Below are 27,417 nucleotides of genomic sequence, written 5' to 3' on the forward strand. Positions count from 1 at the left end.
TGCGCGTCTGCAGCAGCCGGACACCAACGCAGCGGGCCACCCAAAACAGGGCGGAGAGCAGAGTGGTAGCAGAGGAGGTAAGGCCAGGTCCCCACAGCGCCAGAGCAGATTTTGCCCCGATCAATCTCGCAATCACCAATATGCATATAGCGCCTGGTCCAGGTCCACAGTCGCCAGCCAAACGTTGTTCAGGCCACCAGAAGCATCAATGACAGCATCCAGCATGAGGGCCCCTCTCCTCGTAGTGCCCGTCAGCCAACGCCAGCTGTCCTGGACCACCACGCGCAGCCGCTCAGGAGAGCGCTTCTATGCCCCAATATAGTACGCAGAGAGTATCTGCAGTCTTCCGCGGGCCATGGGACGGAGGGGAGACTCACACAAGGCCGACATCCATGTCCGCTACCTCCGTAAGTTGCAGCAGCGAGCTCGCGGTCCACCGACCACGTGGGATCCCCGGCGCTCGCGTACCCTTCGCAGCCCCGCTGCAGCTCCAGGCCTCGTCGAGGATGCTCCCGGCCAGCCACGACCCGGCCGCCGTCACCTCAGCGCTCGTACTCTCCCGCGATGCGGCTCACCGAAGGTGCGCCAACTCTGTGCTCTCCGCCTCGCATAGAGTTCTGGAGCACAGCAATACCAGGACAGAGGATAAATTCAGAATAAGGCAGTCGGAATACGGGAGCCTCACCGAACGGCGGCCATTCCGATCGTGCGCCACCTAGCGCCCCCTCGGGGTTTAAAGGAGAGATCACAAGCACTGTCGCACTGGTTAGCAGTGGTAAAGTAAGCAGAGTCCTAAGGCCAACAAAAATGGGTTCATAAAACAGGACGACGAAGGCAAAATGTTTTGGGATGACCCTGCAGAAAGGTCCATTTCCAACAGGACCCCCCACCAGCCAAAGCCAGGGGAGACTATTCAATACCTTGATGGACCTCCCTGCTTAGGTGATAGAACATGGTCAATGGCCCTCCACTGCACTACTCACAGATACATCTGAGTAGCCATGTAGTACCACAATGGCCAACAAAGTGATGTGGCCCATTCCACCACTTGAATCAGTCTTCTGCTCCCAATCCAAGAAAAACTTGGTCCACAAGGACAGTAACCAACAGAGGCCCCTAACAGCTGCCAGTGTCAGAAGCCAGGCCCCAGGCCAAGCGTAGGTTCTACGAGGGGCAATTGAGTAGGCCTCTCTTCCAGCCTTGGGGCTAGCAAGGAATTCCCTACGGTTTCCTGAGGTTTCTTTGACCTCTAAGATGTCTCAGAGAGGGGGCTCCTGCCCCAGGTGCTTTGTACCCTGCTTTCATTCTACCTCCCACCAGTTCAGGGGTAGTATCCTGACACTGGTAAATCAACCCAGGGTCTATACCCTGAGGATGAACAGGTGACACGAGTGAGTCCTCCCTCACCCAGCCCCTTCATCTGGGCTCACCGTACTCTCCGCTTGGGAGTGGTACCCCCAGAAAACTGAACTCTCAGGGTGCCATTGTTAGCTGCCCCTCTCAGTTCTCCTGACACAGGGACCGCTCATTTCCCAGAATGCAGTCTATGGGCATCTGGGACTAACTATGACCCTCCTCTGGTTCACCTCCCCACAACACCCCACCCCACTCCAGGGGTACCAGGGCCATAGGGCATAAGAAATCCTGCCCATGGGCCTTAGTTACTGTACACACCTGGCCAGTGTACTGCTCTGGGGTAACTAGCCTTTCCACTTCAATGGTCTGGCTAGCCCCAGTGTCCTTCAGAGCAGTGACTGGGACCCCATGCGCTTTCACCCGGTGTGACGACTTCCACCCTCAGGGATCATCAGCTCACTCTTTGAGTTTATTTTCTTACTAAGGGAGATTGTGGCAAGGTCTATGACCTGCCCCAAGGGACTACTTACCCCTAAGACCACATTGGCCATCCCTGTAGTGATCCCGCCAGTAGGGTGGTTTCATTGAACAGACAGAATACCCCTGTTTGTGTCCTAACTGGGAGCACTCAAAGCAGCAGGGTTGGAAATGGGGCCCCCTAGGCCACCGCCCTCCAGAACCTCCTCCCTGTTTCTCAGAAGTGACATGGGGACCCTTTCCTTCCCCCCTTACTCTGGGACCTGTCTTTCTCTTCTTTGACCTCCCCCTCATTCATAAGCTTGCTGTCCACTAGGTGCTGGCCCAACTCTGTAAAACAGATACTGAGCATTTGCCCCCTCATGAATAAATTGTACAACCCACATAATCGTTAACTTTGCTGCCCTGCACCCAACCATTCAGTACCTTGTTGGAGTAGTCCACAAAATCTACCCAGGATTGTTTGGGGAACTACTGGCTGTCCCTGAATCGTTGAGGATACGTCTCATGGGACAGCCCAAATCTAGCAAGTAAACGGCCTTCATGGGTGTGTACTTGGTTTGATCCCCAACCTCTAATGTCAGAAGTATGTCCCTCCCCATAGTAGGAACATGTTTCCACAGACCACCTCCACTTGCACTGGCACTGGCTCCTCAGATACCTTGTGAACCCTCAGTGCAACTTCATGGACAGAAAACCATTTGTCAATGTCATCTCCCACCAAATGACTAGGCACCACATCCTTAGCTATGCAAACTCTTTTATCTCCTTCAGGTACTGCATGTCTGCTGCCACCATCAATGATGGAGTCTGCCATTCTGGCCTTGATGTCGAGCTCCTTGAGGCTCAGTTCATGAGCCAGTAAGATTTTCTTTTCTGCCAATGCTCTCTCTGCCTCAGCCTTCTTTGCCTCCAAGGCCCTTTCAGCCTTTGCTCCTCTATGGCCCATCTGCAGTTTGAATACGCTCTCCCCCCTCCTCTCCCTTAGTTCCTCTGGGGATAGGCTGTGGGAAAAGACACTGCTCCCTGCTCTGACAGAAAGCTCAAATTCTAGGTTTTCACCTTCAGCCACTGCAGGTGGTTCCTCAGAAGAGCAATTCCTAGGGTCCCTCAATCCATCATTCTTAGCTGTGTGGTCCTTCTTCATGGAGCAAGCTTCTTCCCAGGCTCCCAGCACCTTTTGTAACTCCACCCTCTTGGTGCCACTCTTGGCAGGAAGCCCAATCTTTTTGCAAAAGTCTTTGAGCTGGGCCACTGTATAGGTTTCCAGATTGGACAGCTCGAATTCCATGTGTCTAGTTGTAGAACCAGCAGCCACAGACATTATTTCGGAGAGCAATAAAAAATGCCAATCAGGGAGAATTTGACATTTGGATTGGTCTTAGATGGGGATCGGTAGTATAGACCAAGTTACCGTTTGGCATTGCACAAATGCAAGTCCTATCCTCATCACTAATCATCAATGTTAGAAATGTGGTTGTTGGTTGACAAGGGCATGAGCCCAAGTCAGGCAACAACCACAGTCCTAGTCAGGGTAAGAAGGAGGCAAACCCTAAATGAACCTGTGCTCACCCTCTTGCACAACCCCAAACTAAATGCCATTGAAAGAAAGGAAAAAGAGAGTGAAAGAGTCATTTTTTTTCTTCCAGAAGGGGCCAATACAATGTAACTTTGTTATACAAGCTAGCAGTAAATAAGACTCGGCTAACATTATTCTGCTTGAGTTTTGTTGTTTAGGGATGCCAATAAAATATTGTTTCTTCTTCCTTTTGCTTTTTTCAGTTTTATGGTCTTTGATCTAAAGATGCAGGGTTCAAAAGCATGTTTAGGTCTCGTTTAATTATTTTTTTAACTTAGAGAATCAGGAAATATTAATATAATATTTGATATTTTGACTGCGTTTGATTTTTTCACTGATAAAATGGCTGGTTTCATAAGAATCTTTCCTAATATGTGTCATCACATTTACCCACAGAGAATGGGTAAAAACCCTTAATACATCAGCCCACAGTTTCTAGTGGGTCAGTATTGATAGTAGGTGAATTGCCAACACCCCAGGCTTTAAACATTCAATGCAAGATATAGGGCCTCATGTAGGTAGCGAAATACCGGTCGGTAACGGCCGATTTTCGGTAAATATGCCGTTACCGACCGGTATTCAGACAAGTGAGATGTAGGAGTCCAAAAACCACTTTTCGGTAAATATGAGGCGGTAAATACCGATTCATAGTTACCGAATTCCAAAATACCGATTCATGTTTACCGAATACATAATTAACGAATCGGTAAATATTTAGTGGTAAATATGAAGTGGTAAAAATTTAAAATGACATGTAGGAGCAGGCGGTAATTAAGAAATCCAGGAAAATCGGTAAATAAGAGTCGGTAATTAACACGGATTGAAAGCAGGTGGTAACCATCAACAATGCACATAAGCAATCCCAAAATGCAACAGCGTGGACAACATGGCCGCCATGTACGTCATTGCAAGGCGCCTACGTCTACAGGCAGCAGGACTGAGGGTGTGGCGACGGGAGGAACAAATCTACAGACAGCGCATCACACTATTACAGCTGACTGATGCAGAGATACATGAGAGGTACAGGCTACACCCCGAAACCATCATGGACCTGATAAGGGACCTGCACCCACTCCTGGACCAGCCAACAAGAAGGGCGCACGCCATACCACCACATGTGCAGGTGCTCTGCAGCCTACATCTACTGGCATCCGGCAGTTATCAGGTGGTGATAGCTGCGGTGGGTGGTGTATCCCAGAGTTGCCTGTCCCGTTTCTTCAGGAAGTTCCTGGATGCCATGATGCAGAGAATGCACCACTACATAAGCTTCCCAAACACACAGGCTGCACTGCAGAAAACAAAAACAGACTTTTATCACATGGCACAGTTCCCCCATGTCATCGGCTGTATTGATGGTACACACATCCCAATCTGTCCACCAGCTGATACAGAGCACATCTACAGGAACAGGAAGTCCACCCACTCCATCAATGTGCAGGTGATCTGTGATGCAGGGAACATCATCACAGATATTGTTGCAAAGTTTCCTGGGAGCACCCACGACTCTTACATCTTCCAGAATAGTGGGATCTACACACGACTGAGTGCCGGCGAATTCGGAGAGGGATACCTGCTGGGTAAGTAACAGTGACGCCCCTTGAAACCTGCAAATCAGAGTGTATAGAGGCATGTAACTGATGGTTCCCTCTTACTCATCCAGGCGACAGTGCATATGCATGCCGTTCATTCATCCTCACTCCCTACCTACACCCAGCAACCCAGAGTGAGAGACGATACAACGTGGCCCACAAAACAACACGCAATGTGGTGGAGCGCACGTTTGGACTACTGAAGAGCAGGTTCCGCTGCCTCCACAAGAGCGGAGGCGCACGCCAGTACAAACCCATCACCTGCTGCAAGATTATTGCCACTTGTGCAATGCTGCACAACCTTGCCACGAAAAAAGGTACAGATGTGGAACTAACATATTTTGAGGACAACGAGGATGAGTCAGGCCAGCCAGAGGGCAGCGCAGCTAGAGTGCCAACTGCAATCGATGGGAGAGAGAGACGGGCAGAGATCACATGCAACTATTTCTGAGTAAGTGAGGGGACACAGCGAGTTGTGAGAAGTCATGACGTAGTTTAATGTGGCACCACGCCATGAACACATGAACAGGCCAATCTGGCAATATACCATCTATACAAGGAGTATGTCCAGGGTTACGTCACCCAATGGGAAGTGGCTAAGCAGGGCCACATCAATGTTTGCGCATACGCGCTGCAGTGGTGGATTGCACGGCCTGTGCATCCTCACTAGAGCCAACCCCAAGCCGCCTGCTGCTCCTGCGTGCTTCTGGGACGGGGGGTGTGATGCTGCTGCTGGTGTCGATGCGCTCCGCAGCATCCCCTGCAGCAGTTGTCGACGCCTGACTAGTCAATAGCACCCCTAGTGCACTTGTCACCTGCACCATCCCCCGAGACAGGTCGCTGCAGCACTGTGTTAGGCCCTCCTGCATCGTCACAGAGCGCCGGCAAAGTAGGGAAGTCGCAGTTGCCAGACGGTTGAGTGCCCTGCTGGTAGTGTCCCTTCTCTGGCGTTAGTGCTTCGATGTCAGCATCTAATTTGCTGCACAACTGCTGGATTGACTGGGACATGTCCCGAATGCCCGCAGCCATGCCGCCAATGTTTGTGTCCATGTTGACTAAGCTTGTCTTCATCACCCGCATGTGCCTCTGGACTGACATAACTGCCTTTGATTGCAGGCGCTGTTGCTTCAACATTTGGCCCTCGAGCCCCAAGAAGACACCATGGCCGTCAGTGGGTGCTGGTGGACTCTGGACACGCGACCTGCGGCGCCCTCTTGCTCCCGTCTGTGCTGCCTGTGAGGTGTGGGGCACAGTGGGATGGCTCCCTTCCTGGTGCCCGGTGCGGTCTTCTGGGCCCATGCTGTCGTCTGACGAGGTGTCGAAGGCTCGTAGCCTGGCTGCTGGACGCCTCCTCATTCTCACACCTGCAAGCGGAGATGTGGCCGGTGATTCGAACATGAGTGGCGATGCTGGCTGTGGTTGTGGTGATGCTGGCTCTCGGTGAGGTGATGCTGGCTCTGTGTGCGGCGAGGCTGGCTGTGTTGGTGGTGCGGCTGCCAGTGGGCCTGCTCCCTGGTCTGAACTCGTGCTGGCTAGAGGTGATTTTTGTGGCAGGTGTGCCGTCTCCCCTGCAGCATGCCCTGTACTGCATGATGTCACATCTGTGGACAGAAAAACAACATTGGCTCAGTGTCCCCGAAGGGCTGCATTGCAAGCGTCACAATAAATCATTTCACATTCCAATCTGTCCTCTGTCTCCTTGTGCCTCGAGTGCGTGACATGCCCTGTTGCCCTGTGACATTTACGTCATGGTTAGTGTTGCCCTGACTACATCTCCCGGAATGCATTGCCTGTCTGCACTGACACGTGTGGACTGCAGTGTGATTCTCGTTTCACAATGGGGGATGTGGGATAGGGGTAGGGGGGGCTACATTGCTGTGCTTTCGTCTTACCTTGGTGTGTTGCGGCTCTGGCAGAGCTGTCGGCGTCCCCAAGACCCACGACGCTCTCTTGCTCGATTGTGGCCGCCACCAGCTCCTCCAGTTCGGTGAGGGCAGGTGCCCTGTTGGTTCCACCTCCGGTCTGGCTGGCCTCCTTCTGGATGTCGCCCATCTTCCTCTTGGTCACAATCCTCAGGTCATACCAGCGCTTTTTGAGGACCTCAATGTCCCTGTGGGTCACTCCCACAGCATTGACCTGTGCCTGGATGGCCAGCCATATGTTGCGCTTTTCGGCCTCAGGCACTTGCAGGGATTGCCTCCCAAACAGCTTCTGGTGCTGCTTCACCACCTCCTCCACCAGCACCTGGAGTTCCTTGGGGCTGAATTTGAGCTTCCTCCTCCTTTCCCCTCCGTCTTTCTGTGTTCTCTGGCTGGACATGCTGTTCGTTTCCCGCTCGCACATGCAACTGCTCCCTGCCTCTCCTCTGCACTCCAAGCCTCTCCAGGGTCGGCTAATTATGTACACCTGCCTGGGTGTGGCCACGTCGGCTAATTGTGTACACCTGCCTGGGTGTGGGCAGTTCCTGGTTGGGTGGGCTGTCGTTGCACAGGATTAGCTGTTTCGTCAAGTCATGTGATGTTATTTACCGAATCCGTACATACCGATTCGGTATTTTCCGATTCGGTGGATACCACCTCGGTCTTTTCCGAATCGGTAGATACCACCTCGGTATTTTCCGATTCGGTAATTATCACCTCGGTATTTACCGATTCGGTGAATTCCGATTCGTATTTACCGAATGTTACCGAATCGGTAACTGTTACCGAATTTTTACCTACATATAACTTACCGATTCTAATTTACCGATTCGGTACGGCTCGGTATTTAAGAACCGGTAAAATTTATTTACCTACATGAGGCCCAAAGTGATAAGTATATGTATAAAGAGCGCTATCACCAAGCATCTGGGATAGTGGTGAAAACATGACACCAGACTTTTGGAAAACATGGAACGCAGTGTCACTTGGAATGCTCTGCAAAAAAGGTTCTTTCCGAGTTTCACAAAGATTGGAGTGATATTGTTTGTATTTGCAGTGATTCAGCTATGTATAAAAAAGTTGTGTGATGACCTGTCAAAATTGATACCCGAGCTGAAGTGATTCCCTGTAGGAGATTCTTGCCACTTGTTAGATGGTATGCTGAAAGCATCTTTACAAACTTCAGAGTTAATGAGGGATGCTATTGACTTTTTAATCTATTCTGGTGTACTGTTTTCTTATGTGCAGGAACTAAAACGCAAATATTTATCATTTCCTGCTTTGTGTGGCATCAAAGAAAGAGTCACCCCAACTGTGTCCTTTAGCTGATGGTTCTCAGTCGAAGGGGCTAGGAATGCTATAATATCCATGTGGCAACCGTTTGCAGAATTTTTGGTGCGTGATCTTGCCAAAGGCAAGAAATGTGAGGATCTTTGGTGGCATATTGATAGTGATGTGAACAAAGTACACTCTATTGCATTATTAGATTTTTACAGGAAAACATAACTGCTGAAGTGGACATAATAAAAAAACTAGAGTCTGAAAAAACCCTTGTCTGCCAAGTGTTCAGCATAATTGGTGTAGATGTGAAACATCTCCTTGAGAGTAGGCTGGGTGACTCCTTTAGTGACTTTGGCACTGCAACATTTTCCATGTTAGAGTGCTTGCCACTAGGTAAGCAAGCAATGTTGAGCAATTCAGGAACGTTTATTTTACAATGTATGAGAAATGGCTTGCAATGATGTATAGAAATGTCCCTTCACCACCAATGGCATTTATAGTCAATAAAACCTCACTGTGGTACTCTGTGCAAATTCTGGATCCCTTCAGTAAAGGGGAATTTCCTCCGTAGTTTCAAAAGTGCTGCTTCATTTTTGACTGCTTCAATAACTCTGAGTGCATAAACATTCAGCTCAATGCAAATATTGTAGAACCTGCCCTGAGAATCACAATCTTCAAGTTCACCAGTATTGACATGGAAAGCTATGTCAGTCGCCAAAGTTAACAAATTGTGTACTGGCTGGTTTGGCATTGCCCTTCTCAAGTGTCAATGTTCAGAGGGCCTTTTCACAGAAGGTTACATGGGAAGGAATGGGCGAGCGCACATGACCAAAGACTCACTTAAGAAGTATTGTATGGTGTACTACAATAAGTTTAATTTGCAAACATCGATTTGGACCTCATATACACTAAACGTGCACTGTCTATATACCATGTTCTATCAGTGCAGAAAGCAAGCAATACTAAAAGCAAAACGTTCCATAAACACCGAAAAAACACTTTTTCTGTTGTTTTAAGTGGCAAGAAGATGTGTAACCACTGATAACGACTGTTTTTTTAAGGTATTGAAATCACTTGATAACACTGAATAACCCCCACCAGAATTTACCAGACATAGAAACTGAAAACAGGAAAACCTAAGCATAGGTTAATATGGGGTTGGCTTGTGCCCCACACTGACAAGGACTGTGGTTCCTGCTTGAGCAGGGCTTCACCTCTCGCAGCCAGTAACTCAATGTCTTACACTCTCCCTCATGTGAAGTTGCTGTGTTGGTTAAATCTAGTATTTTTATTAGGGCGGAATAGATTAAGACCTGGAGACCTCAAACAATAGAGAAATGTAGGGGGGACTGCTGTGAAGAAGAGATTTTAAGATTCTGCAATGAATAAACATTCCACGGGGAGGCCCAAAACGATTCTATTCTTATCAAATGTGAAAATGAGACTCTGCAAGAGACCACAGGCCACAAAAGAGTTGGTGAGAACCATGTCTGACTGTGAAATCATAACCACCCTGTTGAGTCCGACTTCTCCATTATCCAAATCGCCAAGCTTTCCACAGACCTGAACTGTGGTTGTGAAAACAGATGTCTTCAGCACAAAAGTCACAGCAAATGACAAGATTCGTTTTTACTCTTCACTTTGTATTTTTTTAAAAAATATTTCCTATCTTATGTCTTACTTGAACTTATGTGAAGTAGGAGAATAAACAAATCGATAGTTCAATAATGTGCTTAGAAGCAAGCATCATTATTCAATGGAGCATCCTTTCCACTGGATTAAGAGAGCTTGGATGATTGTTTTACACCAATATACAAATGTCTCAGTCTACACAGATCACAATATATTTCAGGGGCCTTTCACACAGCTTTTTACTGCCATAAAGCAAATGCTAGCAATGCAAAAATGATTAAAGCAAAAATAGTTCACACACGAAAATAACAGTGCAATTAATATATGCATTAAGCGCACATAATCATTTGTCTGAAAATATAAGTTGAGTCACATTTAATGCAATTTGTGTAACACACACGAATAGCACATATTTAGGGTATGAACAAATGTTTATCCTTATCTGTACACCAATCAGACAAAATCGACAGGAAACTCTGCAGAATGTAGTGTTAACTAGTTAGCAGACTGTTTAGAACATGTGCTCAGAAAGGAGTGCTATGCATGCGAAAAATATTTTCAAAGGAGGCAGGCTTTAAAGATTGCAGAATTTTCGAATTACTATTGTGTATTGTAGGTATTATATATATTTCGTAAACAAAAGCTTGGGAAAATCGGTGTGAGCCTAAATTCTATGTGAATACCATACATATGCATTCCCGCTTAGGTCGTGAACTCTTTATAGCTGAGTCCCATAGACATGTTTGTGAACTGACAATAAATCATAAACTATGCACATGATTAAACAACCCATATACTATGGGACGAATTCACAAAACCATTTATGAGTACAGGAAGTAGTACTACATGAGTAATCTTTTAGGTACTCTTTCATTTTTTTTGTTTAAATCTCTTTTATTAGTTTTACATTTCTTTACATATCACAACAGTCAAATTATTCGTCTTCACATTTGTAATGTAAGTGCTCATCTTGATGGTCTCGCTAACATGCTTACTCGACATCATGAAAAACAATAAAGCAAATAAAAAAAGGGAAAAGAACGAGGGCGGAGGAGGAGAAGGTAATATTGGGAATGGGGAAGAGGTGGAAAAACAAAAAGGGGGGGAGGAAAGAGGAAAAATCGCATCTCACTAAATTTCCATTTCTAATGGGGTTGGTGTAGCCAACACAATATTGTTCACATATCTCGTCATCACTCCCGGTTCATCTCTCCCGGTACCTGACCACCACTCAGCTGTGCCTCGAAATGATTGCCTGTTGTCGTATGGATGGTCTGTTAGGGGTTTATGTTGCGTATTCCGACACTTTACACCATTCTAGGTCAGCACTTTAAGGTAGTCTTTCATGCTGTTGTGAATTGGTCCTGAGATGTCCAACTCCCCATAAGCAAAATGGCAAACAGGACACAGTGCTTTCTCATTGCACTAACAGTAGTTGAATATTCCCTGAAAATTCCCATTGTGTCCTTTTGGGCCCATGCACAGAGGCAGGTAAGATTGCATAAGAGAGGGCCACTTTACATGCTCCAAGATGTAATGTAATGTAAAAAATTCTTGTAAAGCGCAGCTTACACCGGACGGTTTCTTGGCGCTGTTCACTTATTTGGGGAAGATGGCATAAAGGGAAGGTGATGAGTGCTTATGTATAGATGCTGCGGAAGAGGTGAGTTTTGAGGAGAGACCTAAAGTGAGGGTAGGAGAGAGAGAGTCTGAGTTCCAACGGGAGTGAGTCCCAGAATGAGGGAGCCAGGAAAGAAAATCTGAGTCCTCCGTGTTTTTGCGGCTAAACCTAGGCGTCTGGAGGAGCGCATGGTGAGAGGATCGGAGGTGCCTGGAGGGGACGTAAGGATGCAGAAGAGAGGAGATAAAGGAAGGGCCGATGCCGGCCAGAGATTTGTGGGTCAAACAGCCTAGTTTGAACTTGCAGCGCTCCGATACAGGGAGCCAGTGAAGGTCTTTAAGCAGGGGGCGGACGTGGTGGTGTTTGGGTTGATGGTAGATCAGGCGGGCTGCCTGGTTCTGTACCAGCTGTAGTCTTTTGATTTGCTATTGTGGAATGCCTGCATACAGGGCGTTGGCATAGTCAATCCGGGAGATGACTAATGCCAGCAGTGCCAAAGTGAGAAGTTCGGTGGTCAAGAAATGAGCTATTTTCCGGATCTTCCTTAGCTGGAAAAAACAGGAGGACACAGTGGCACTGACCTGATGCTTCATTGAGAGATCATGGGAGATGTAAACTCCCAAGCTTTTCACCTTGTCCGCGGGGCAGTGAGGGGGGCCAAGGGAAAGGGGCCAGAAGGTGGAGTTCCAGGGGTTGGATGGGCCTCCGACAAGAACAAGCTCAGTCTTGTCGGGGTTAAGTTTAAGATGGTGAGCACCCATCCAATTACTGATGTGGCAAAGGGTAGACTGAAAGTCTTGGGCCGCTTCGTCCGAGGAATCGAGGTTGAAGACATGCTGAATGTCATCTGCATAGTTAAATGTAGTGACATTCCTTCCCCGGAGGGAGCGGATCAGGGGGGTGAGGTACAATTCGAATAGGAGTGGTGACAAGGACGAACCCTGTGGAACGCCGCAGGTGAGCTTCATCCTGTCAGCCGAGAACTGGGAGAGTCGGACAGATTGGTGGCGGTTCGTCAGGAAGGAGCAGACTCAGCTAAGGGCCGTCCCACTGATGCCCGCCTCCTTGACACGGTCGACTAAGATGGTGTGGTCGACCGTGTCAAAGGCCGCCGACAGATCCAGGAGGATCAGGGCTTAACTAATATTGGAGTTGGCACCTCTACGGAGTTCCTCCATGACAGAGAGGATGACCGCCTCCGTAGAATGGGCAGGTCTAAACCCTGCTTGCTGGGAGTCTAGGGAGTTGGAATCTTCAATAAAAGAACTGAGGACGCTGGTTACATGTGTTTCAAGTACCTTACTCAGGTAAGGGAGAAGGGAGATGGGACGGAAGTTACCCATAACCGCAGGGTCAGCGTTGTTTTTTTTTAGTATGGGAACCACCTCAGCATTCTTAAACTGGCTGGGGACCTCACCGAGCAGGAGGGAATTGTTCAGGAGGGCCAGCGGAGGGGCAGGGCAAGCCGAAAAGGCAGCACGGAGAATCACAGGAGGGCAACAATCCGTGGAGGAGCCAGATGAGACTTTATTAAGCAAAGAGAGAAAATCTCCTTCTAGTATGGGGGAAGCTGGGTCAGGGAGTGGAGGTTAAAAAAGGGCGTAACCTCTGTGAGGGACGTCACAGGGGATCCAGAGGAAATACTGTTTTTGATTTTGCTGATTTTATCTGTGAAGAATTGGTTAAGGGAATCACATAGTGGCTGAGATGGGAGGGTTTTGATGGTCACCCTGTCCGGGTGTGAGAGCTCCTCCACAATGGCAAAGATTTCTTTAGATTTTTGCGCGGAATTAAGAATTTTTGTAGAGAAGTAAGCAGTTTTGGCGACTGAGATTGCCTGTTTGTATTCTCCAGCTAGTTTTAAGAATTGTAATTTTTCTGAGGGGTCATGGTTTCTACGCCAGCGACGCTCGGCTTGGCGGAGTCCCAGTTTTAAAGATTTAAGGCTATCTGAAAACCATTGGTGTGCGTCATGGGGACGCTTAGTTCTAATTAACTTAAGGGGGGGCTACCTTGTCGCTAGCGGACTCTAGCCATTTGACAAGTGCAGCTTCCTGGGAGTCTATGGAACCGGGGCTGGGCAGAATCGAAGAAGTTAAAGAGGTGAGAAATAGATCGAGGTCTGCTTTGTTCCAGTTACGGGCCAGGAGGCTAGGGCCTCGGTTACGGGGGGCGGTGGAGGGACCAGGAGAAGAAAGGAGATTAAGAAGTGGTCCGACCAGTGGCAAGGTAAGATCGCAAGGGACTTGATTTCAAGATTGTAGGTCCAAACCTGGTCTAGGATGTGGCCCTTGGAATGAGTGGCCGTATGGATGTGTTGAAGGCCATTGAGCCCACTTAATAGGTCGGTAAAAGCCAAGGAGTGGGAGCTTTCGTGTTCGTCTGACGGCCAGTAGTTAAAGTCTCCCAAGACCAGGAGTTTGGAGTTATTGATTGCGAGCTGGGAAAGTAGGTCGCCAAAGAGCGAGGGGAAGTTGGGCATGGGTTGGGGAGGACGGTATACCAGGACACAGGTGAGGGGGGACACCGAGGATTCGAATCTGATTGCCAGGCAATCAACCTGGGGAATGGTGAGTAGGGAGAGGGAAGTGAACCTGAGGGAGAGTTTGATAATGGCGGCAACGCCACCACCAGGTTTCCCAGCTGGCCGGTTGGCTTGGGGAATATAATACCCAGGTGGAATGGCTGCCAAAATGTCAGGGGGGGAATCCTCATTCAGCCAAGTCTCCGTTAAGAGTAGAATGTCGGGTCGGTCTGAATCCAGGAGGTGGCATATGTCAAGTTGGTGACTGACTAACGACCGGGTGTTAAGGTATGTGATTGCTAGTTCCATATTAGCAGGTGCCTGAGCGGACAGGAGTTTAGAAGGAGGGGGGGTGACTGTGTGCTCGGGGATGAGGGAGGACGGGAGGGTCCGGAACTCTGGAAAAGTACTGCGGGCTTGGAGAATGCCTAGTTGTTGTAATTTTAAGTAGCTAGTGGATTCCAGCGGCCAGAATGTGTGTAGAGCGATCAAGTCCCTAGGGGCAAAAGATGTATATTGGGCAGGGTGACGGGCCCCAGGCCCCAGCCGGCCGCGGACGGGCGCAGACGGGCTTGCCTTAGGCGCGCCTTCAGCGCGCAATCGTCGCGCCCACTGCGCTCGTCCGCTGTGCTTCCAGTGGAGACACATACTATATACAGGTAGAGGAGGGGGTTGGAAGGGGGCGTGGCCAACGCAGGTGGGCGTCTCCTGCTGAACGCGGAAATGGCGGCAAAGATAACACCAAACACCTCACCCGCTGCAGCGCTGAATCCGCTGTGCGGGGGTGTCTATGGCCGAGGAAGATTAGATGCGCCAAGGGTAGGTAGGTGAGCAAATTTTAACAACACAAACAAGTACAATTTTAAAAATTAGCAAGAGATCGTTGCTCCCGGCTGTGCCTCAGGAGAAATAAGATGCCTTTGTGATTAGGCCCCTTGATGCTTTGTATAATCAGTGGCGGCTCACACAGGTAAGAGCGGTGAGGTGTGGCAGGGTGGGGGGTGGTGGAAGTAAATAGACAACGGTTTAAGTAATATTAAATAAATTAAACCACTTACCTTGTGCTCGCCGCATGGCTGAGTGGTTTTATTTATTTATTTATTTAATATTACTCAAACCGTGGTCTGTCGACCTCCACCACCCCATACCCCGCCCAGTCCCTGCCCCGCCCCACCGTCACACCTCTCTTACCTGTGCGAGCCACTACTGTGTATAATTTACATGGAATTATACATGGAATACCTTTTTAGTTGACCCCGTAGCTGTCCTATCTGTGGTTATCTCTCTGTTTTTATTTTACTTATCCTAAGAGAGGGGAATGATTCCACAATGTTCTCAGTATTTTTCTGGAACTCACAATGTTAAATTAATGTTTATAGGTTCTGCCTGCAAAACTATAAATAGTGGTGTTTCAAGAACTCACTGACAAGCAGAGCCATGGGTTTCTCTGACAATGGGAAACACAATAAATGTAACTGCAGTTGTGTAAAGAAATGTAAATACTATTCTCACCCCCCATTGCAGATTGGTTGTGCAACAAAACAATGTAGTGATTGTGTTAGCTCTGCCAAAATAAAATGATGCATATGGTTTGGGAGGCCATTTTAAGAGACCCAAGGGCTTATTTATGTCACTTTGCTGTGCTGTGCTGCGTGACAGGGAACGAGCAGGAATGCACCGTATTTAATCAAATACGGCGGATTCTTGTCCTTTTCTATGCATTGGTGCAAGGGTGCCTGTGTTGCATGTAGGATTGTTTTTGTGCAGGAATAGACAGCTTCCTGCACAAAAATAACAATCCTTGGAGGCAGATTCCTACAGAATGCAGCACACATAGAAAGAAGAAGAAGAAACAAGGAGTAGAAGAAACAAAGAGAAAGAGAGATATTTGTCCTCGACACGCCTGCCCTGGGAAGGTGTAAGATTTTGCACATCCCAGGTTTACAAGTTCTTGTAAATCTGGGGATATGTTAAAATCCATAGAAGTTGTGTTGGAACGCCCACGCAATGCCTATGGAACGTCTTCCCAGGGCAGCGTAATGCAATGCGTTACTCCAGATTTTTGGGGCCACTCAGAGCCATGCAAAGTGGCTTTGCATAGCTTCAAAAATCTGTCTTAAGGTTTGAATTACTCTCTCACCACGTTGAGGCAAACAGCCTCATAACTAGGCCTCCAAGAGGCTCAATGTTGCTGAGTACAGCCGTGGTCCGGGCAGGTAACAGCGGTAGGGCAGCGGGCTGGGTAAGGGGGGATTTCGAGGGACGATGCAGAGGGAAAAATTAATAAATAATTAATTTTCCCTCTACATCGTCCCTCGAAATCCCCCCTTACCTGACCCCATCGCCCCCACGATGTTACTTGCACGGACAAAGGCTGAACAATATCTTTCAAGTGGTGTAAATGCATCCTTGGTACTGCGAGAGCATTTACTCAAAAAAACTTTTGTCAAAACAACTTAATAGTACATATTTGTTTCATTAAATAAAAATAATTTTAAATATTATCATAGCAATTCATTGGACACAATTTCTTGAGGAGCTGTGGCGGATAGGTGTGCAGAGATGCATGAAAATGAACAAAGAGCAAAGGTCCTCCTCCATCAATGTATGTGTTTTAGTGTTTTTTCTGTGTTAGAGATGTTCTTCATAAACAAGAGGCCGGCCTTTTGTTTGTACGAATGCACATTCACACCTCTGTAACATTTTTTAAAATATTGACAGTTTTTTTTCAGCAGATTATTCCAAGTGTTTGTAATTTTCGTCTGACAGGTTTACAAGAAAATAGATACATTCTAATGGGTGGTATGGCGGTAAACCCATGTTTAAGATTGTTAAAGCATGTTTTGGAGATTTAAACAAGTTTTAGGAGTTTGTTAAATTGTTTTGAAACGTATTTCGGGATTTAGAAAGGGATAGATTTTTAAAAAGAGTCTAAATCTGTAATGTTGTCCCCTTCCTTACTAGTGGTGCCCCCACAGATGACACTAGGCGTAGTTGTGAGGTGAAAGGGGTTTATTCTTTAAATCACATTCCTTGCAGGAGCGCCGGCACGGAGCTCCGCTCTCTGTTCAAATCGGCGCGCTAATGCCGAATCTAAGATGGCCGCCGCCGGAAGTCCGGTGACGACGCACGTAGTGCGCTCTGCGGACTAGACCGCAACACCACATCTCCCTCCTTTATAAACATAACAATCACAGTCCCTCCTTCACACTTGAACAGTCTTACTTGTGGTCTAGGCTGAACTCCTCGAATCTTCGTGGTAGCATTATTCTCCTCCCGCAGCGTGTCCTCCTGCTTCCTGCGCCTGCGGTAGGGGTGGTGCCCCCCCCACTCGGGAACGTCGCCCCACTCGCTTCTCGAGGTTCAGGACCGCCCAACTCTGTCTCTCGGTCACTTAGTCCTGGAGTCTCGACTCCCCTTCCTCTTGGACTCCAGGTCCCTTGGGGAACACTTCCTGCTTCTCCATCTGATCTCCTACCTTCGCCTTTTCCCGCCGGTGTGGACTCGGCTCCTTCCCTGCTGTCCAGTTCCATTCTCTGCTCAGTCTCGTCGGCCCTGGTACATCTTGCCATACGATCTTGGGCCCATATCTTCCCATCGCTCAGTAAGGCTGATGTGGAATAGGGTTCCACCACTTGGAATGGGGGCGTGAACTTGCTGTCCCCTTTCCTCCCCGGTGTTGGCAGTTTCACCCTCACTCAATCTCCTCTCTCTAATGCGACTTCCTTGGTGTTGTGCCTTGAGTCGTAGTAGTTTGTGTACACGGCTTGCGCCTTCTCCAAGTTCTTGCGCACCACTGCCGGCGACCAATGACTCTGCACGGTGAGCTTCTTCCAGGCCACATTGTCTCTGGTGAACGGTTCTCTTCCTCTCAGTATGCGGAACGGGCTGTAGCCTGTGGAAGAGGGAGTTATCCGGTAAGCCCATAGCAGGCGCTTGAGTTCCTTCTCCCAGCTTGCCCCCTGACCGATGGCCGCTTGCACTGACCCCATTATTACTCTGTTGAATCTCTCTACTGCTCCGTTCCCCGCGGGGTGGTAGACCGGAGTGCGTCTGACGGTTATCCCGTTTCTGTCCATGAAGGCCTCCCATTTGGTCGACGTGAACTGTGGGCTGTTGTCACTGAGGATTCCTTTGGGGATCCCTTCTCTGATGAACACATCCGTGAGGAACCCCAAGATGGTATCTGTCTCCGCATTTTCATCCACATGGACTTCTGGCCACTTCGAGTACCTGTCCACGACCACGGTGAGGTACTTCGGGTTACCACTGGCGTCTTGTATGGGGCCTAGGACGTCTATTGAGATTTCTTCCCACGGATTTTCCGGACAGTCGAAGCGTCCTAGCGGTGGTCGTAGTACTCTTTGCGTCTTGTCTGCATTGCTGCACTGCTCACACGTTCTGACATGTCTTTCCACTGCGAGGTCCAACCCTGGCCACCAATAGTCCTCTTTTACTCTTCCCTTCGTTTTCACGATTCCCAAATGCCCTTCGTGGGCGATGGCCACTACTCTAGGTCTCAGCGCCATCGGGGGTACTACCTTGTTGCCCCGAAACAGGAAACATGGGTCGTCCCCCAGCGACAGTTCTTCCCTGACCTCCCAGTACTGTTTGAGTTCTTCTCCGAGTAACCTCTTCTCCGGCCACCCCTGTGTCACATATGTTTTGACTGCCTTCACCTTCTCGTCTGATCCGTATTCTTCTTCCCATTCCTGCTTGCTGATGGCTTTTTCGTGATCACCCATGAACGCCACTGCGTACTCTGCCCAATTTTCTGCGTCTTGCGCCTCTGCCGATTCCTTTGCAGCTGCCCTGCTCAGGTAGTCAGCTACGCGGTTCCTGGTGCCTGGGATGTACTCCACGTCGTACACGTAGTTGAGGAGTCGCAGCGTCATCTTGGCGATTCTTGGTGTTGCGTATTCATGGCCGTTGGAGGTGAGAACTTTCACCAGGGGCTTGTGGTCTGTTCGTAAAAGGAATTTTCCTCCCCACAGGAACTGTCGGAACCTCTCCACCGCCCACACGACGGCCAGCATTTCTTTTTCAATCACGCTGAATTTACGTTCATTGTCAGCCAACGTGCGGGACGCAAAGCTGATTGTGGCTGTCATTCCTCGTGCCGATCTTTGAGTTAGCACCGCCCCTAGGCCTCGGTCACTCGCGTCTGTGGTCAGGGTCGTGGGAGCTGCTGGGTCGAACCCTTGAATGGGTACGGCTTCACATATTTCTCTTTTCATCCCCTCGAACTCCAGCTGTTGTTCCTCCTTCCATGCAAACGCCGTTTTGTCCTTCAGGATCGACCTCAGGTGGTATATCTTTGACGCAAAGTGGGATACGAACTTGCTGTAAAATTCAGCCATCCCTAAGAATGTCCGTACCTCCTCCTTGCTTGCGGGCGTGGGTGCATCCCTGATGGCTGCCACGTTGGATGCCTTGGGTTTTATGTCTTCCTGGCTGATTTCATGTCCCAGGTACGTGACTTTTTCCAGTCCAAACTTGCACTTGTCCCACTGGGCTGTAAGCCCATTCTGCTCAAGTACTGCCAGGACGTCTGCTAGCCTCCGGTCGTGCTCTTCCTTGGAGGCGCCCATCACCAAGATGTCGTCCTGGAAGAACTGGATTCCCTCCATCTTGTTGAACAGGCGGTACATCAATTTTTGGAAGACTGCCGCTGCCGAGGCAAGCCCGAACGGCATCCGTAAGAATTTGTAGCACCCGAACGGTGTTATGAATGATGTGAGATGGTTGCACGATTTGTGGAGTGCGATCTGGTGATACGCAGACGTCAAGTCTACGGTGGAGAACCACCTGGCGCCCTTGGTCTTGGCTAGCATCTCATTGATGCGGGGAAGGGGGAACTTGTCCACCACAATGTTCTTATTGAGTTCCCTGAGGTCCACACACAATCTCACCTTCCCGTTCGGCTTCTGCGCCACGACTAAGGGGGCCAACCATTCCGCATTGTCGATGGCTTTGATGATCCCGTTGTCCTCTAACCTCTGCAGTTCCTCTTGTACTGCCTCCCTGGTGCGGAACGGCATGTTTCGCACTTTGTGGGACACTGGTCGGGCTCCTTCCTTCAGGTTTATTTTGTGCGTGAATTTGGTTAACTTCCCTATGTCGTCTCTGAAGACTTCGGGGAACTCCTCCTTCCACTGCCTTGCTCCCGCTCCGGGGTCCTCTTCCATCATGAGCACTTGTACACGTCCTCCCGGGTTCAACTTTATTCCCAGCTTTCCTTGATCCATCCATCCTAACACTGATGGCCCCTTTTCTGCCACATACAATTTCCCATCGCACGTTCTGCCCTTGAACTCAAATGTTAGGGGGCAATACCCTACCATGGGTATGGGTTCCCCAGTGAATGTCACCGGATGGATGTCCGTGGGGCGCAGTTGGTGTGTAGTAACCGGTGCGAAGTCCTCCTCCCATATCTTCTTCCTTATGATCGTGTAGGGGGAACCCGAGTCTGCGACTATTGTGACTCCTACTCCCCCGATGGACATGTCGCACCTAGGTTTCTTGTCGACCGCGCCGTCGATCCCAAAAATCTGGTCCTCTATCATCAGGATCTCTTCGTCGTCCTCCTGGCTTTCTTGCTCTTCCTCCTTGCTCGTCTCCTGTGCCACGTATTTTACTTGCTGCCTTGGCGTTTTCCTTCGGCATACTCTTTCGTAATGGCCCATCAGACCGCAGTACGTACACTTAGCTCGGAACGCTGGGCACACTTTGTCGTTGGCGGCATGTCTATCACTACCGCATCTGTAGCACGTGTTGGTGCTCCCTTGTCCCTGTGCCTGCTGTTTCGCGCCCCGGGTCATGGGCTTCCTGTGCGGCCGCGCGTTGTGCTGTTCTGCCGCCGTCTGTCTCTCGCGGCTCTTCCGATCTTCTATCCTGCACACTGCTTGTTCTGGGAGCCGGTCTTTCTTAGCCGTCTCCGCACATCTCTTGGACATTTCTGCTTTCTTCACCATGGCTACCACTGTCTTAAGGGGTTCGTCTCAGTTAGCCCACAGCTTGTCCTGGATGGATGCGTTCGCTGCGTGCATTACTATTTGATCCCTGATCAATTCTTCCTGGAAGGCTCCGAATTTGCACGTTAGGGCCAGCTTCTGTAACGCCGCCACATACTGGTCGATCGTTTCCCCCTTCTGTTGCGCTCTGTGGTAGAAGTTGTACCTGTCGACAGCTACACATACGGTCGGGCGGTAGTGGGCGTCCATATCATCGATCGCGTGCTGAAACACATCATCGTCTGCTGCGGGCCGCACTACCTTCACCAGATCGTCGTATTCTCTCTGACATGCGGGGCCCAAATGGTGTAAGAGTATCCTCTTCCTGCGCGTGCTCGAGAACTCTGCGCCGCCTTCCTCCTCTAAAGCGAACAAGTAGTTCAAGAAATACGGCTTCCAGTCCTCCCACGGCATCTCCGGAATCCCCGCCTTCGTGAGGAAGGGTACTGGGTTCGGCAATCCGGTCGATGTGGCACTCATTGTGCTCCCTACCTCCGTTCTCCGCGGTCTTGGGCTCGGACTTCTCGACCCCTTGGTGCTGTCGAGGCTCCCGTCGCCTGGGTCGTCGTCTCGGTCCGATTTGCCGCCTCTCGTGTGTCTTCCTGTGACCCCCGCCACGGTGCGTGGAGGTGTCTAGCCACGTGGACTCTCCCTGGCGCCGTTCCTCGCCGCCGGGCTGCTGCTGTCCGAACCGGGCTGGGACCCGTCTGACCTGATGCGCTCTCCGCCGCTCTCCGTGACACTGCCGCGCTCCTGCTGGTTCGGGGTGGTGACCGTGGGTGTAGACAGCGTGCTCACCACGAGGCACTCACCCTGGAGGCAGCGCTGGGCCGCATCCCATCCTCGTCGCCATTGTAATGTTGTCCCCTTCCTTACTAGTGGTGCCCCCACAGATGACACTAGGCGTAGTTGTGAGGTGAAAGGGGTTTATTCTTTAAATCACATTCCTTGCAGGAGCGCCGGCACGGAGCTCCGCTCTCTGTTCAAATCGGCGCGCTAATGCCGAATCTAAGATGGCCGCCGCCGGAAGTCCGGTGACGACGCACGTAGTGCGCTCTGCGGACTAGACCGCAACACCACAAAATCCTATTCAGAAATTTGAACAATATTGAAGCTTTATGTAAAAATGTTGAAGCTGCTATTCATGGGTTTTAAAACTACTAATATATTTGTCAAATGTTCGAAAACACCAACGAGAATGTTTTATCAAGTTGGAACGGTTTGATAAAATGTTCCAGAGGCTACAAGGGGTTATATAACATAATGGTTAAACTTGTTCACACTCTCGTGATTAAAATTCCTTTATATGTTTAGCCCTTTGTATCAAACACTTTAAACATTGTTAAGAGTTCAAAATTATCCACATTGCCTATCACAGAACATTATCATTTTAAAAACTCTTAAATAGTTTTAATTTGTGGTATGTTCCCTGTCTAAGCAGGAACCACCACTCTAGTCAGCGTAAGCTAGATACACAGTAAAATATAACCTGTGCTCACCCTCTGTTAGCTTGGCACAGAGCAGTCAGGCTTATCCAAGGAGGCAATGTGTAAAGTATCGGTGCAACATACACACACACACACACAGTAACACAATAAAAACACCATAATGCTCCACACAGGAGTAGAAAAATAAATTATTTTTCTCTGAGTAAAACAAGACCAAAACGACAAAAATCCAATATGTAGAACCAGAGTTATGATTTTTTTAAAGATTAAATAAAATGATAGTGATTAGAATCATAAAGCACCAACCGAGGACATCCGGTTGTGCTAGACAGGGGTAAATCCAAAGTTTAGGCTGACCACTATGGAGGGCAGGCTGGCAACAGGACTCACACAGATTCCACTGAAAAAGTACCTTGAATGCAGGAAGCGTCGAGGTCGAAGACTTGATGCGAGCAGCCGAGGAGGCAACATGTCTTTGTCGATCCCGAAGATTGAGGCAATGAGTTGGTTCCGATCTGCACAGTCTGCGAGACTTCGGTGACAAACCCCTTGCGATGAAGGTCATCGTTGAGCCTCGCAGTCAGATGAAGTAATGTCGTCAGGCAGCAGCTGCGTTGGCATTGAAGGGAAATGTGTTGGTTCTGATTGGTGCAAAGTGATCAATTCTGCTGGATCAGCACAGAAAAACGCAGTCCCAAGGGCTCATGACTGAATTTTTTTATTTTATTTTTAGAGTTATATATACTGCAAACTAGACCCGAGACATCGGGTATCAGAGCGCTTTACATGAGCACCAGTTTTGTTGCAGATGGACACATTCATTTTTGTTAGGCACAGGAAAATTAAGTGATTTGCCCAGAATCACAGGATGTTGAGCATCGTTGCAGAGACTCGAACCCAGTTCCCCAGCTTTGAGGTCCACCGCTCTAGCCATAAGGCTACGTCCTCACCCCTAGGCATCACTTGGCAAGGCAAGACTCATAATGGCAGAGTCCAAGGGCTTTTGCTGGGTTGAAGGAAATCATTAATGGCTCGGAGACTTCGGAACAGGGGGAAAGCTAGCAAGTTCTTGGAGTCACTCTGAGTTTAAGTGAGATGGGTCCAGTCCTTTTCCTCGGCAGGGCAGGGGACAGCAGCAGGCAAAAAGCAGAAAAGCAGTTCTTCCAGAGCAGCAGTCCCACACAGTGGCAGTCCCTGTAGCAGCACAGCAGTCCTTCTTCTTGGCAGATTTCTTTACAGGTCCAGTAGTATACTGTCTTGGTAGGGTTAGAGACCCAGTACTTATACACAATTGTGCCTTTGAAGTGGGAAAGACTTCAAAGAAGGGTCTGTGATGTGCACACAGACCCTTTCTTCCCAGCCCTGGCTCCAGACTATCAAATAAAGGGCAATGAACCCTTTGTGAGGGGGCAGGACACTACCTATTCAGTTGCAAGTGTCAGCTCCTCCCTCCCTCCTCCCCAGGAAGAGGGAGGTGCTGACACTTGCAACAGAATGCAGATGAGTGCTCACAAAACCTATTCTTCCTGTGTTTGTGGCTATCTAGAAGGAATGCTCAAAGTGAAGCTGTCACCCACTCCAGATGTGTATTGGAGACAGGCTGCAGGCACAGAGCAGCAAGAGCAGAGAAATTCCCACATTCTAAAAGTGGCATTTCTAAACAAGGAATGTTAAATCCAACTTTACCAATAAAGAGGATTTATCATTAAGATTCCAAAGACATGAAACATGGCACAGGGCATGACACTTTCTCATCAGGAATTACAGCTTAAGAGGATATTAAGGAATTCCTAATTTGAACCTATGAGAGGTGTTGACCTTACAGTAGTGAAAAACAAATTTGGGTTTTTGTCACTACCAGGACATACAAAACGTTTTAGTTACACAGCAACCTGCCCTATGGGCTACCTAGCGCCTACCTTAAGGGTGACATATGTGTAACAAAAGGGGAGTTTAAGGCTTGGTAAAGGGTTTTAAATGCCAAGTCAAAATGGCAAAAAACTGCACACACATGCCTTGCATTGGAGGTCTGAGACAGGTTTGAAAGGCTACTTGTGTGAGTGGCACAATCAGTGATGCAGGCTCACTAGCAGCATTTATTTACAGGCCCTGCATATATGGTATAACACTTCACAAGGGACGTGCAAGTAAGTTAACAATTCCAATTGTGTATACACCAAATGCACCATGTTTAGGGGAGAAGCACATGCACTTTAGCACTGGTCAGCAGTGGTAAAGTGCCCAGAATCCAAAGGCCAACAAAAAGAATCAGCAAAAACAGGAGGTAAGCAGGCAAAACGTTTGGGAGAAGACCACCCTAAGGATGACAGGTCTAACATGTATCTATAACTAACAATAGGTTTATCTTTCTGTGTTTTTCTGAGATTTCTGTGTTTTTCTGAGACTAATAGGTGGAGTGAAATTATGCATCACATTTGTTACACTGGTTTGTATGTACAATTGTCATTTGCTAGTTAATTACAGCATGATGTCATTCAGAATTAAGAGAAATTAGGCAAATTTGCACTACACAGCACAAATGTATTTTGAGATGTTTGCCCCAGTAAAACATCACAATACTAATCAATGAAAACCATACATCAGTACATTGACCTCAGTCTTCTGCTTAAGAAGAAACTTGATGAACATAGGACTTGAAAAATGTATTCTATTTAGACTTCACATTCAAAAGAAACATAATTTTCATTTTCATAACCATCCTTTGATTTGCATAGGAAAATGTAAATACATAGCTATGGCATTGATGAAAGTAAACTTAAGCATAAGTTCAGATATTGTTTTATGTGCCTACCTTCCAAATGTAAGAATATAAATATAAGAATACCAGTAGAGCCACTGATAAAACAGGTCTTGAAACAATTGTTTGGTCCACATTCTTATAAAATATGCCCCAAAAAAAACATACACATCACATACACATAAAAATGGTATGCTCTCTTTGTGTAGTTACAAATGCCACAGAAGACAGAGAGGGTAAAACTGTAGCCAGGTCAAGTGTTTCTTTTGTGAAAAATAAATGCGATGTGAATTCTAGATACACATCTATGTCAAATGTTTATGACATTTAAGGCACTATGAACCATCCACATGGCCAATGAGAACAAAGGTCCAATTTACTTGCTTACTTGCTCACTTATTTATGCCTAGTACCCCTCCTGGGGTATAGGCCATAAAACCAGGACTCTTCAGCCATCTCTGTCTTGGCTTTTCTTTCAATCTGACTCAAGCTCTAACCCCTCTCCTTGCATTCAGCCTCTAGGCCACTACACCAGTTGTTTCTTGGCAATCCTTGCCTAGTGATGTTTGATGCAGGCTTGCAAAGGGTGTGACCTATCCAGCCCGGGGTATTTTCATGATTTCATCATGAGCAGGGAGTTGGAAAGTCTGCGGCCATAGGTCGTTGTTGCTGATGGTGTTTCCCCAGCGTATTTGGAGGATTTTCCTCAGACAGTTGTTGATGAAGGTTTGGACTATGTTGGTGGTGGTCAATGTAGTCCTCCAATTTTCTGCTCCATACAGAAGGACCGATTTTACATTGGTGTTAAAAAACCTGATCTTGGTTTGCAGTGTTCAGTTCTTGGAACGCCAGATCTCCTTTAGCTTAATGAAGACAGCCCTTGCTTTGCCAATTCTTGCCTTGATGTTGGTGTCTGTGCCACTCTGCTAGTCTATGACACTGCCCAGGTAAGTGAAGGCCTCAACCTCTTCCAGTGCATCGCCTGAAAGAGTGACTGCAGTTGTACTGGTCATTTTAGCCTTCAGGACCTTTGTTTCTCCCCTGTTGAGACTAAGTTGTGCTGATGTGGCTGCGCATTATTGGTCTTCTGTTGCATCTGCAGATGGGTTTGGGAGAGAAGGGTAAGGTTTTCTGCTAAGTCCAGGTCGTCGAGCTGTGTAAAAGCTTTTCACTGGAGCCCATTTCTTCTCCTTGCTGTGGATGTCCTCATGATCCAGTCTATGCCGGCAGAAAGAGAAAAGGCAAGAGCAAACAACCCTGATGGACTCCTTTCCTCCCTTGGATGGCTTCCTTGAGTTGTCCTTCAAGGACCATATTGCAGGTCATTCCTTCGTAATACTTCCTGATGATTCTTATGAGTTTATCAGGCACACCATAGTGACGGAGTGGTTTCCAAAGGGTCTCTCTGTCAACGCTGTTAAATACCTTCTCATGGTGGATGGAGTTGACATCGAGGGGACAGTTCCATTCCATCGACTGCTAAATTATGATGCACAGTGTTGCAATCTGGTTTGTGCAAGATCTATCTTTGCGGAAACCAACTTGCTGGTCTTGCAATGGAGCATTGGCTTGTTCCATCATTCTGTTCAAGATGACTCTGTTCAACACTTTATCTGGGGTTTACCCAGGTACTCAGGTCACCTTTCTTGTGGATCTTGATGAGATATCCCTTCCTCCAGTCTGATGGTCCATTCACCTCTTCCCAGATCCTTTCAAACATAGGGTAGAGCATGCCTACTGATATTTCAATGTCTGCCGTCAGTGCCTCTGCAGGAATGTTGTCTGGTCCTGCTGCCTTCCCATTCCTCAAATATTTGACAGTGTTATGTATTTTGTTGCAGTCGATTGGCAAGTCTTTGTCAGCTGGCTGAATGTCTGGTGGAGACTGCAGCATGGGCTGGTTCAGCAGTTCTTCATAGTGCCCCACCCATCTTCGTTGTTGGCCTTCGTTATCCATGATTCTCTTTCCAGCTTCGTCTTTAACAGGTCTTTCTGGCTTACTCTACCTGCCGGAGAGTTTCCTTATTATGTCATGGAGTTCTTTCTAAGGTCCAACATATTAACAAAAATTGGCCCAATATTGCATTCAGTCTAGGAACATAAAATCAGCACCCACAAATGTGACTCCTTATTACCTTCTTCAACTTCAGAGATACTATATGTGATCCCTGGGTGTTAAGGGTCCAAAACTGTGCAACTCTCTGTACCCCAAACTTAGAG

The sequence above is a fragment of the Triturus cristatus genome, chromosome 6, assembly GCF_964204655.1.
Source record: "Triturus cristatus chromosome 6, aTriCri1.1, whole genome shotgun sequence".
NCBI lineage: Eukaryota > Metazoa > Chordata > Amphibia > Caudata > Salamandridae > Triturus > Triturus cristatus.